Source organism: Vombatus ursinus, unplaced genomic scaffold (genome assembly GCF_900497805.2).
Source record: "Vombatus ursinus unplaced genomic scaffold, bare-nosed wombat genome assembly UNPS02014941.1, whole genome shotgun sequence".
NCBI lineage: Eukaryota > Metazoa > Chordata > Mammalia > Diprotodontia > Vombatidae > Vombatus > Vombatus ursinus.
The window spans coordinates 6,866,012-6,871,520 of record NW_020954719.1 but is presented as its reverse complement, the minus strand read 5'-3'; the positions used below and the strand labels follow the sequence as shown (position 1 = coordinate 6,871,520).

The window sequence follows — 5,509 nt, the reverse complement described above, 5'->3', positions numbered from 1 at the left end:
AACTACCTATAACCTTTCTTTACCAACTGGTCTCACCTCTTCTTTAATTCACTTCTACACTATGCTAATTTTTCTTTGCTCACCGTCATTAATTCTTTGTTTCCCCCATACCCCGTTTCCCCCTCTTCTCTCCTTTCCTCTATTTTAAAATGCTATCACTGTCTTCTTCCAATAATATTTCTTTAGATACCCCCAACTCATCTCACCCATGCCCTATTATCTTCCATATGCACTATAGCCCAACCTCTCAACTACCTCCGGCTTTCCCATTTCCCCAGTTCTTCCCTTCTGTCTTACAGTGCATTATTATTAGGACCTACTCCACAGGCTTCCCCAGCCACGAAGTCCCCCTTTTACTCTATTGTTTCTCTGCCCTGCGCCCCCTTAGAAACCCCTCCGGCAGCCCCTAACCGTCTCCTCCCACCCCCACCCCCACTGCCATCACTGCCCGCAGCGGCCTCTCATCCTCCCAGGGTCCGCATCCCAAGGCTCTCATTTCTTATAAGCTCCGGACTACCCCCGCCCCCCTTAAACCACTCCTGGCCCCTCCCCCACCTGGGTCGCTCAACCAGCTTCTCCCCCCCGCCCCCACGGCTTCCCCCGCCTTTCCCTACCCCCAGTCTCTTCCCTTCCTCTCTCCCCTCCCCCAGACTCACCTCACCACTCCCCAGCGGTCACTTTCGCTTCGGCAGCCTCCCGGCTCTGGGCTCCGAGTCCGGGACACCCCGGGGGTCTGACGAGAGGAAAGAGGACCTTTTCTTTTTCCCCTCCTCCTCCTCCTCCTCCTCCTCCTCCTCAGCCGCCGCGCTCTTCCCCCGCTGTCCACGTATCCGCCGCCGCCACCTCCCCCACTTCCCACCTCAGCAAAGCCCCGGGGAGCCCGGGCAGGGAATCACCTCGGGGCCGAGGGGGTAGGAGCTCCGGCGTATTCAACCCGACCCCCTCTGGGGGGATATCTGCCCGCCCCACCCGAGAGCCTCAATCGGCGCGTGCGCCCGAAGCGCTTAGCGAGTCGGGCGCGTGCCCGCGTCGGCGCGAACCCGGGGCGCTGAGCTCGAAGCCGTTGGGGAGGTGGGGAACAGAGGGCAACAGGCTCGTCTAGGTACGCGGGAGTTCGAAGGCGGCAAGCGCAGGGAGACCCTCGGGGTGGAGCTCCTGTTTAGTCCCGCCTCCTTCCTCTCCCTCCCCCTTCCTCAGCCCTATTTCACCTCAGCACTTGGCACTAACGCTTCGAGCGCCACCCCGACCCCAACCCCCCACCCCCCAGGTTGGGGGAGCACCAGCCCAGCCGTGGTGGAGAGTGAGGGACAAGGGAGAAGAAACGGAGATGGGAGGGGTCTCGAGCGCACGCGCAGAACCGTCTTTGCCCTGAAAAGCGGGAGGTAGCGGCGCGCGCTAGCTGGCGCGGAGATCCGAGTTCCAACGGCGGAAAGAGCCGATCTTTTTCCGGAACTTGCCGAAGACGAGAGCCGAAGAGGAAAGGGATGGATTAGCTCCACCCCTATCTCTACGGCAGAAAGACCTCTCCTCCCTTCCGACCCCAAAGGATTCCGCCCCCTTGCTTCATACAGTTCCATTCTGTCTCCAGCCTATTTGCTTCTCCAGATTTTAAACTCCGAAACCCCCTTCGCCGAGGGGGGAGAATGTTTGGTAACCCACGGCAACCGCCAGCTGGGGGCGTGGCCTCAGCGCTGCCTGCAGTGCTTCCCTGTCCTGGCCTGCGGGACCCCACGTGTGCCAGGTACGGCTACCATCAGTCTCTGGGTCACCCCCGCCGTCCTCTCTTCTGCCCCGGCTCTGAGACTGCACGGCCAGGGGTCAGGCCAAAGGGGGATTTCCAAATCCATTAGCTGGGTGCAGCTGTAATGAACTCTTCTCCTTAATTTCAATAGATCAGTCAGTTAACATTTATCAAGCATCTGCTGTGTGCCAGGCACTGTACTAAGCGGTGGGAACAGTCTCTACCTCAAGAAGCTTACAATCTAATGGGGTAGACAACCTGCAAACATATATTTACTTATATACGTAACTATATATAGGATAATTAAGAGAGAAGGCACCAGAATTAAGAGGGGTTGAGGAATGCCTCCAGTAAAAGATGGGATTTTAGTTGGGACGTAAAGGAAGCTGGGGAGGCTAGTAGTGGAGTTGAGGATGGAGAGCATTGTATGTGTCTACTCCATGTTTGTTTCCTATAGTAATCCTGACTTCCCTCCTTAGATTGTATGCAAATTTCCAGGCTGCAGGAACTTTGTCCAACGGTAAGGGGGGTTGGGGGGAGGGGAAGAAGATAAAGTAATACAATATGTTATATACTATTTCATATTTTACATTTTCCGCTTGCCTCACCCCTGTGCCAAGGATTCTGCTCTGAGAGATATAGTCTCCAGAAATGTTGGTCAGTGGTATATTAAGAGGGGGCTTCTAAGCGCTGGGAGGTAAGGAGTTGAGTTTAAGGAGATTAACCAGAAACTTCGCGTCTTGTTAATTTCTGAAACCTCAGCATCTCAGAACTTCAGAAGTGATCCATCTAGTACAACCTTAAATAGAATCTCCCCCCACACACCCTCTAAAACATTAACAAAGTGGGTATTATATCTTTGTTTGAAAACCTCAAATGATGATTCCATTTCTGAACAGCTGTAATTGTTGAAAGTTTTTTCTGCCACCTAGCCTAAATTTCCCTCTCTGTTAATTCCTTCCATTGCTCCTTTACAGATTAGGAAACCAAAGCATAAGCTTAAACAAAGTGGCAGAACTCTGTAGGAACCCATACATAGTATCCTGTGTCATTTGCCTTCCTCTAGGATGCGCTCCAGTTTGTCAATGACTTTCCACTAACATGTGACAGGCAGGACTTAAATATTCCAGATATGATCTGACTGGAACAATATAAAGCCCACCTACTACTTCCACGTAGTTTGGGATCCAAAATTGAGCCCTGGGTTGAATCCCATATAATGGAATATAATAGGGATACTTAGGTGGGAAGAAAAATCAACTTCACAAGTAAAAAGGTGAGTGAGTACAAAGCTAGCCAGAAGGTTAAATGATCTCAAGGTTTTAGTGAACTGCAAGCTCAATGAGTCAAAGTGTGCTGCAGCAGCACAACTGTTCCATTGAAAGACATAGAATCCCAGGATATGGAAGCAGTATGTGGGAACCTATATCACCTATGTCCTTTGCTGTCCTTAAGCCTGAATTTGCCTCTCTGTAACTACAACTCATTGCATATGCAGGCATTAAAAATCCCAGCCATGTGGAGTTTGTGCCTCTCAGACTTAGCAGGTGCCTAAGACCATGTGAGTCACCATACCCTGATGATTACTAACAAGATGTTTTTCCAGATGGAGACAAAAGGGTACCATCTCCAGAGAAGCTAAATGCCACTGTAGCCTTGTTGCATACCGTTGCTGTGTTAGGGCAAAGTCATTCTACTTTGTTAAATGTTCAGCGATTAGAGTGCCTCATTTTGTCCCAGCATTAAACCTGAACAAAGAAGGTGCTGGCATTAGAACCACGATGACAATAATAACCAATAGTAGTCCATCAAATTTCCAGGTCCCTCTCGAAGTCTTTGCTTATTTTCTATTCTTGCTGTTGTTTATACCTCAGTTCAACTAATCCTATTCCATTATAGGCTTGAATAATGCGTGAAAACACTTGGCATACTCCTATCAATGGCCATTACAATCTCACTAATAGTCACTGAAGGGTGCTCTATAGGAGCTACAACTTTGGCATATGTCCTTGGAGTAATATCCATTCTTTAAAAACATAACAAAAGGGGAAAATGAAACACCTGTATGGCCTGAAATCAACTGACAGAGAACTAACTAAAGTTCTGAGGTGTATGGGATATTCAGGAAGGACTACTACCTCTGGTGGCTTGCTGAGTCCTTTTCAGGGCAATTCATCCACCTTTGGTGTCCACCTTCACCCAACTCTCACCTGTGGCTCCAAGAAACTGTAGCATGCAACATGTGCAGTGTCCACACCCAAGTAAATTGTCTCAGCAGACGGGATAAACCAGGTTGAGGGTACCTGGACAGGCCTCAAACTAGTCAGAGAGTTAAGGGTATGTCTATAAATGTGAAGACCTTCCCTAGCGAATGAGAATAGTTTGTTCCAACAGCCATGAAGCATGCATTGTGGAACACTTAGAATTTGGTCAGATATTGAAGACACCAAGGTCATTGAAAACACCAAGGTCATCCACTGCGTCTTGGGCTATTGCCAGTCATCTTGACTTTTGTCTTGCCACGGGACTCCCATGACTTAGGAAGAGAGAGTGAGGTTGTCGACTTTGTGCAACTCTGCCTCACTAAAATCCAATTCATGTTCAAGTCAAGACATCCTGTGATGTCATTGGTCCTCTTCAAAAACAAAGTATGAACGATAACAACTGAAGTTCTAGAAACCAGCTCAATTTGGCTTTTTCTGGTCAGCATCAGACATTCTGAGGCAGACTAGTGTCAGTTGAAGCACATATGCATAAGCATCACTGTCACAAAATAAAAACATCAAAAGTATTACTAACCCAAGTAATTAGCATGTCACTGGGCTGTTAGGCAGTATGCTAGGTGCTAGAATTCAAAGACAAGTGAAACAGTTCCTGCTACTCAAGCTTATATTCTATCAGAGGATGTACACAGAAAAATAGATAAAAATATAAACAGAATAAATAAGTACAGGGAAATATAGAAAACCTGCTATATGAATAACCATATAATTGGGACTTGTGAGGGATAGATTCAAGTCAGCAAGCATTAATTACCTACTATGGGCCAATTGGGCAGTTGGTGGTACAGTGGATACAGCACTGGGTCTAGAAAACTCATCTTTCTGAGTTCAAATCTGGCTTCAGATACTTAATAGCTGTGTGACCCTGAGCAATTCACTTAACCCTGTTTGCCTCAGTTTCCTCATCTATAAAATAAGCTGGAGAAAGAAATGGCAAACCACTCCAGTATCTTTGCCAAGAAAATCTAAAATGGGATCACAAAGAGTCAGACACAACTGAAATAATTGAATGACAAATGTCCTAGTCACTGTGCTTAGCTCTGGAGAAAGAGACAAGGTCAATATCTTTGGTCTGAAATGGGAGACATGGTGCCCATCCTCATGAACTACATGGTCTGGACATGGTCTTGACCCTTAGGGAGCTCCAGTCTATTGGGGGATGGTATTTTATATATGGGCCAACAAAGAAGGAATTTACCCCAATGACTCAATGATTTGGTGGCAGAGCCAAGATAAAACATAAGCAGTAGTGTAATCTCCATTACCCCCAGACTCTTTGTACCAACTTAAGTATGTCTTTTTAAATAAGTCCTACGTTTTATACAAAATAATGCAAAGCTTAAAAATTAGAATGATTTTACGTGTTCATTTCAATTATTTAAAAAGTGTATATAATCATAAGGATTCAAAGAAGCAATTCATTTGTGACTTCTGTTGCAGCTGTTTGTGTGTGTGTGTGTGTGTGTGTGTGTGTGTGTGTGTGTGT

The 5,509-nt window shown here is 47.3% G+C and overlaps 1 protein-coding gene across 1 annotated transcript in view; it reads right to left on the bottom strand.

Annotated features, from left to right (window-relative positions):
• SPATS2 (spermatogenesis associated serine rich 2) overlaps nt 1-754 on the bottom strand; it is a 134,805-nt gene extending 134,051 nt beyond the window's left edge. The window contains exon 1 of the mRNA XM_027844435.1: nt 657-754. The gene's annotated coding sequence lies outside the window, so the exon portion shown is untranslated. The remainder of the gene's footprint in view (nt 1-656) is intronic.
• Between the last annotated feature and the right edge of the window lie 4,755 nt (nt 755-5,509).